This window comes from Palaemon carinicauda, chromosome 15 (assembly GCF_036898095.1).
Source record: "Palaemon carinicauda isolate YSFRI2023 chromosome 15, ASM3689809v2, whole genome shotgun sequence".
Classification (NCBI taxonomy): domain Eukaryota; kingdom Metazoa; phylum Arthropoda; class Malacostraca; order Decapoda; family Palaemonidae; genus Palaemon; species Palaemon carinicauda.
In genome coordinates, this window is record NC_090739.1 from 53,831,473 (window position 1) to 53,839,526 (window position 8,054).

Sequence of the window (8,054 nt, forward strand, 5' to 3'; positions counted from 1 at the left end):
AAAGACTTGTAAATCCAAAAAAATTGTAAAAGCTAAAAAATCTAAAAATAAATGATAAATAAAATTATCAAAAATGGTATAAATATCCAAAAAAATATACTTAGAAAATTTAAAAAATACAAAAAAATACAAAAAATTAAAAAAACCCAGAAAAAACTAGAAAAAAAATTAAAAGGTAAAAAAAAGTCCCCCCCAAATAAAAAAAAAACAGAAAAGCAGAAAAATATAAAAAGAAAGAAAGTAGGGGAAGAGGTTCGTGGGAACCAAACCTGCAAAAATGAGATGGCCAAACCCACCTGATGAGCCCTTTGGTAAGGGAGAAACCCTTAGGTCTTTCACAGTAGTAGTAGTAGTAGTAGTAGTAGTAGTAGTAGTAGTAACGACATTATATATATATTTATATATATATATATATATATATATATATATATATATATATATATATACATATATATATACATATATATGTATATATATAAATATATATATATATATATATATATATATATATATATATATATATATATATATATATATATATATATATATGATAAATTTTGCAGATTTAGACATGATTTTCATATTCAAATAAGCCATAAATTTTTATACATCAATGTCTGGATTCTCTTAATGACCTCGGGATCAGAGCCCCAGGCGAAATCACACAAAGACTAGAGCTTGTGACCAGCCGGGTAAGTTACTGTTTATACAAGCTTCCCAGACAAGGATTCGACTCCCGGCCGGTCACAAGCTCTTGTCTATGCGTGATTTCGCCTGGGGCTCTGATCCCGAGGTCGTTAAGAGAATCCAGACATTATTGTATCAAGAATATGTGGCTTATTTGAATATATATATATATATATATATATATATATATATATATATATATATATATATATATATATATATTTGTCATGTCAAGGGCCTCAATATTTCAGATAGGTTTACTGAGGGGAATACATTTATCACTACTCTTCCCAAAATTATCGGGGCCAACTGTCTCCCTCTTCAGGTGAGTCGACATACTTGAAGAGGGAGGCAATTGCTTCCCCCCCCCCCAACCCTTCTGAAGAATAATCGATAAATACATTTGGTACTTTCCTGTTATTGCCCCACCACTAATTTCGTGATATTAACATTATTATTTTTTCCACATTTTTTAAATTTCATTTCTGAACAGTTTTTCTATTTTTCTTTTTCAGATAAAACAAGCCCATAAATGGATAATTTAAAGACACTCATTCGAAAACTTGACAACGAAGAGAAATGCATAAAATGGTTAAAAGAGGTTGGAATCATGCATTGTTATTATTATCATTATTACTAGCCGAGCTACAACCCTAGTTGGTAAAGCAAGATGCTATGAGCCCAAGGGCTCCAACAGTGGAAATGTGCAAATGGGCACTCAATGAATCTAGGAGGAAACGTGAATGGGTGGCGTTGTTCTAAAAGGGACTGTAGAAGAAAAAGGAGTACGAACGAATATTTGGCTTGTTATATCAAGGCTGCCTTTTGAGGATATAACTCTTCGTTTATTCATGGGCGTATGAGCTGACTTCAATAAAATAATGCGGGAGAGAACTTGGAATAAATAAAAACACAACGGTTGACTGGAACAATTACATGCGAGAGGTATGTCTTTGGAAGCTTCTTAGATATCCTGATGTAATTGGAGGACCAGGTTTGAGCTAATGATGGGGGGTTTCGGGGAGACTATAGGTCTACCTGTTGAGTCACTAACAGCCAATGCCTCGCCACCCTTGGCTCTAGCTTGGGTGGAGAGGCGGCTTGGGCGCTGATCAAATCTGTATATGGTCAGTCTCAGGGGCACTGTCACTGTCCATTGCCTCTGCCATTCATGAGTGACCTTTAAACCTTTGAATTTAATTACGAGTTCTCTTGCTTGAGAGTACACTTGGGCACACTATTCTATCTTATTTCTCTTCCTCTTGTTTTGTTAAAGTTTTTATAGTTTATATAGGAAATAGTTATCTTAGTGATGTTACTGTTCTTAAGATATTTTATTTTTCCTGGTTTCCTTTCATCACTGGGAAATTTTCCATGTTGGGGCCCGTGGGCTTATAGCATCCTGCTTTTCTAACTACAGTTGTAGCTTAGCAAGTAGTAATAATAATAATAAAAATAATAATAATAATAATAATAATAATAATAATAATAATAAAATAATAATTACCATCATTATTATTTTAATGATGTAACTGTTCTTAAAATATGTTATTTTTCCTTGTTTCCTTTCCTCACTGGGCTATTTTCAATGTTCGAGCCCCTGGGCTTATAGCATTCTGGTTTTCCAACTAGGGTTGTAGCTTAGCAATTAATAATAATAATAATAATGATAATTATAATAATAATAATAATAATATATGAAGCGACACTAGGATTACTGAGACATCACGAGAGAGAGAACATTCCTCCTGTATTAATTGAATCCTACCGAGCCATGAGAAAGGTGTTACACTATTGCTTCAGAAGGAAATTCCCTTAACGCATAAATAAATGAAAAGAACTGACAGCTTCAGAGACGCAGAGCCCTTTTGTCTCTGACACAGAGGCTGCTTGAAGTGGAATTCACTCCGCAAAGAAATATATTGAATGTTATAAATTCTAGATCTATGATTAGCAAACTTTAGAGGTTGGTTTTCTATGTGGGATGCGAGAGAAGAAATGTAAAATGAAATGATGGGAGATCATAGTTAACAATGGAAAAAAACGTTGTATAGATACATACAGAAATATATATATATATATATATATATATATATATATATATATATATATATATATATATATATATATATATATATATATATATGTGTGTGTGTGTGTCTGTGTGTGTCTGTGCGCGTGTATATGTATGCATGCACATGAAAGTGTGTACATACATATATAATATATACATATATATATATATATATATATATATATATATATATATATATATATATATATATATATATACTTTATATATGTATGTATATAAATATATATTCTATAATATATATAAATTATATATATACATATATATATATATATATATATATATATATATATATATATATATATATATATATATATATATAATTTCACAGTAATTCATCAGCCCCATGTTGTGAGATTACACGTCTCCACAAAAAGATATGACAAAAAATTCAACTACTTTGATTATATATATATATATATATATATATATATAGAGAGAGAGAGAGAGAGAGAGAGAGAGAGAGAGAGAGAGAGAGAGAGAGAGAGAGAGAGAGAGAGAGAGAGAGATTTAATATAATCCATCCATGGTCCCTGCCACAAAAATTAAAAAAAAAGGAAAAAAGGTAAAAAGACAAGTCTTCACCGTACCCCATAATTACATGCAAAACACGAAACCAAAAGCCCCAAAAACTCTCGAATGATCTTTCCTCTCCTTCAAAAGTCCACAACTAGTCCATTGGAAATAGCTTTTTAGGTCAAGCAAATTGCAATATTTTGTTTTATTGCATGAACATGTTATATGGACTCTTAGAAACACCATATCCAAAATGGGACAAATTCGGCCATTTTGAAGTTGTGAAAATCCCACTTTTAACGTTTTCGGAGGGTACATTTTTCCATATTTTCCCGTTTTTCTCCTAAACAGTTCATCGTCCGGGTAAGAGGTATTGGTACAAAAACGATAGAAAATTAAATTCTGCACATGTTTGTTTCTATAAGTATTTACCCTAAAATGGAAAGTTTTTACGCAAACAAGCCCGGAATTGGAATACACATATTTTGGAGAAACTGAAAAAATCGCTTTGTACTCACATTTACCTGAATATCTCTTAAACTACTAACTTTACGGTAAAATGCCATAGAATTGCTCATTTAGAGTGAAAATTTTCTTTATTTTGGCGTATTTACTTTCCATTATATCTTTATATTTTGCAAAAGAAACACACACACACAAATAGACACAATTTTAATTCATGCAAAACAAATGAAAATAGAAGGTTCAGTAAAACCAATTGCAATAGTTCATTCTATCCACGAATGTGTCATTTGGACTCTTTGGAACACCACAGTAAATAATATGACATATTCGGCCATTTTGAATTTGAGTAATTCCATATTCAAAATGGCGACTGTTCTCACTGTTTGAACTGACGTATCTTAAATTTCCACTTTTTAATGCCTGCATGGCCGATAACAGAATATTCTGTTAGCACGAAGCAAGCTTCTGCCACTTCATTGCGGATAATGTTGACCACAATACAGTAACAATTACTGGAAAGGACACTTATCATGGCATGGGTCTGATGTGTGCAGTCACACCACCAGTAGCCACATCTCAAACAGTCATTCGAAATTCAGAATATTTTAAGACCAAGCCAAAAAGTATTGCATTAAAAAGGTATAGAAAACTTGGAAAAGTGGGAGACATGTTGAACTACAAAACAGTATCGACCATTGTCCATGATGACATCAGAGAACATCTTGATACCCTTTGGAAGATTTAATTTCCTTATAAATACAACAGGCCAGGATGGTCCGGCTTTATGCAGACCATTACCCGAGGTAGCCAATTAGGAAAAGCATCCTTCCACTTCTTACCAATGGTTGACTTGGATCCAAACAATTTAAGCTGTATCTTTACTACCCTGATGTTTGTAGATGACGAGTGCATGAAATACAACATATCGCCTGTCATCACATTTGATCAACCCTTGTGGCTCAAGGCAAGGCCTATCATCAGCCATGAAAACCAACTCAAACATATTGTTCTCATCCTAGGGCCATTCCATACCTTAATGAGCTTCCTGGACACTATGGGTCACATCATGAAAGATAGTGGACTGAGAACACTACTGGACCTTGTGTATGGGCCCAACACTGTCAACCATATGCTGACTGGAAAGGCATATGAGCGAGCAGTACGTGGCCACTTCTTAGTTGATGCTGCTTTGAATGTATCAGTGGTCAAGAAAGCATCAGATCATCAGGTCACTCAGAATTCAATAGATGGAGCAGTACAGAAGTTTGACAAAGTTCTTCGATCAACAGAAAAATAAGTGGAAACTGAAGACTAGGACATATTGGCAGTTGAAGAGAGGCTCAGAGATATTCAGGATCAGCTACAACAGAGCCCAAATTGGAAAATTTTGGGTTCAGTACATGGAGATGATGGATATCCTGTGATCTGCACTCAGAGGTCAAAGAACCAGCCAGCCAACATTGTACTTCAGGGCACTACAAAGAATGCTTCCATTTATTGCTGCCTCTGGACACAATAACTACACAAAATCAGCACATCTATTCCTCCAGGACATGGTGGACCTACAGAAAACGAATGAGAAACTCTATGACCAACTTATTGAGTCTGGTTTGTTCTTCATTGGAGATTAGACAGATACTGGGCTGGGTTAGCACCAGATCTTGTTATTGAGCAGGTGTTAATGAAATCCATAAAGTCAACAGGAGGCTTAACACATGGACAAGGTATGGAGGAAATTCAACGAACAAAATGGTTACAAGCCATGCCAGTCTTTGCTCAGATAAGTAATGAAGTAAAGAGTGTCCAGGAGAAGACTGGCACTGAAAGAAACAAAGACTTGACTGAATCCAGAAGGGTGAGAGATCAGGAGGATACTTCAAAGATTTTCCAGTACCTAGAACAACATAGTCCTTTCACAGAAAATGAGTATTTGTACAACATTATTTCAGGATTATCCGCACCACAGTCAAATGCTCACCTTGCCAAAGATTTTGGGAACAATATAAACAAAATGATGGAAGAGCAAAATGCAGCAAACTATATCTTCAGAAAGAAACACCAAATCAAGACAATGGGTCAGAAGATAGTAACAGATGGAGTTGAAGTGCAGGTAGATCCTCAAGCTCTATTTCAGCAGTTACTTGTGATAGCCAGTAATGCTGAAATCAGCTTAAGTGAAATCATGAGGTTTGAGCTCTCTGTATACCCACCATCACTGTTCACAAGCAATGAACTTCCTCGAAGTGCCACCAAATCTCAGCTTGCAGATGCCATATCAAAATCCACTATAAGTCAAGCTGAGTCAATCCCTGATGCTGAATGTTCTGTTTTTGATGGTGGATCCTTGCTTCAACGCATCAAATGGATTGCAGGAGAAACATATGAAGATATTGCATCCAAATATGTTGTTCTTGTCAAGAGAAATAGCTATCCTATTGTTATCTTCGATGGATATAGCAATACTGCATCGACAAAATATGACTCACCTGACACGCACTAAAGTCTTTACCTTTGGAGCTAAGGAGGCATTTCTAGCAAACCATAAAAACAATCAGAGATTTATCAACTTTTGTGTCGGAAACTCTGAAGGAGCATGGTGTATCTACAAAGCATGCAGAGGGAGATGCAGATTTTCTAATAGTGCAAGAGGCAGTTAACATGGCAGTTAGCAAGGTAACATACGTTATAGCAGAGGATACTGACATTTTGGTGCTTCTCTGTCATCACATGAAGTCTACCAGTCAGCCCCTGTTCATGGTATCACAGAAATCCAATATGAAGCATCCCATTTGGAACATTGGAGAAATTAGTGCACGACTCGGTGAAGAATGCTGCAGGTGTTTGCCATTTATGCATGCTCTGTGTGGATGTGACACCACGTCAAGGTTAAACAAAATAGGAAAGGGAGCTGTACTGAAAAAACAAAGTGTTCTCTGCGAGTGTGCTGTGCCATTCTTGTCTCCCAGCTCAACTCACGAGGAAATAAAAATAGCAGGAGAACGAGCAATTATTCAGATGTACAGCTCTAACAGTGATTGTGCAACTCTTGATGACCTGAGAAAGAAAAAGTTTCAGGGCAAAGTCATCAAGAGTTTGAGAAGTGTTGATGTGAAAGACCTGCCACCTATTAGTGATGCAGCAAAATATCACTCATTCCGGGTTTATTATCAAACACAATTCTGGCTAGGTAACAGTGATATTAAACCTGACGATTGGGGCTGGAAGAGAAATGGAAGAAACTTAATTCCTTGCACGATGGACAACAGCCCTGCGCCTGATGCCTTGCTGAGAGTAATCAGATGCAAATGCAAAGGCTTTTGTGACACTCAGCACTGCTCATGCCAAAAACACAGGTTATATTGTACAGATTTTTGTGAGGAGTGTCAAACTAGCACTTGTGTTAACATATTAATAGACGAAGACACTTAACATGATTAATTTAGTTTGTGCATGTATTTTGAGCAACAATGATTGTATTTTTTTATTTCTGTTATTTTCAAACACCGTCAAGAGCTAATCAATAATTTGATCGTTTTTCATTTTAGTTAATCTTGCATATATTACAACCATTGAAAAAACCCAAGAAAATTGCAAAGGTAATTTTCTTCTTGAAATATTAAGTGCAGCCTTCATTTCAACCAGGGGCCCACAGAGGTCACGGGTGAAAACTGATGTCTGCAGTAAATTCCTGGAGACCATGCTTTTTTGAGTAATATATATATATATATATATATATATATATATATATATATATATATATATATATATATATATATATATATATATATATATATATATATATATATATATTTAAAAGTGGAAATTTTAGAGGATACTTCCATTCACACAATGAGAACGGCCGCCATTTTTAATACGGAATTACACAAACTCAAAATGGCCGAATATGTCATATTATTTAATGACACATTCGTGGATAGAATAAACTATTGCAATTTGTTTTACTGAACTTTCTATTTCCATCTGTTTTCCGTGAATTAAAATTATGTCTATTTTTGTGTGTGTGTTTCTTTTGCAAAAATATAAAGATATAATGGAAAGTAAATACGCCAAAATAAAGAAAAATCTCCACTCTAAAGGAGCAATTCTATGACATTTTACCGTAAAGTTAGTAGTTTAAGAGATATTCAGGTAACTGTGAGTACAAAGTCGATTTTTTCAGTTTCTCCAAAATGTGTGTATTCCAATTCCGGGCTTGTTTGCGCAAAAACTTTCCATTTTAGGGTAAATACCTATAGAGACAAACATGTGTAGAATTTAATTTTATATCGTTTTT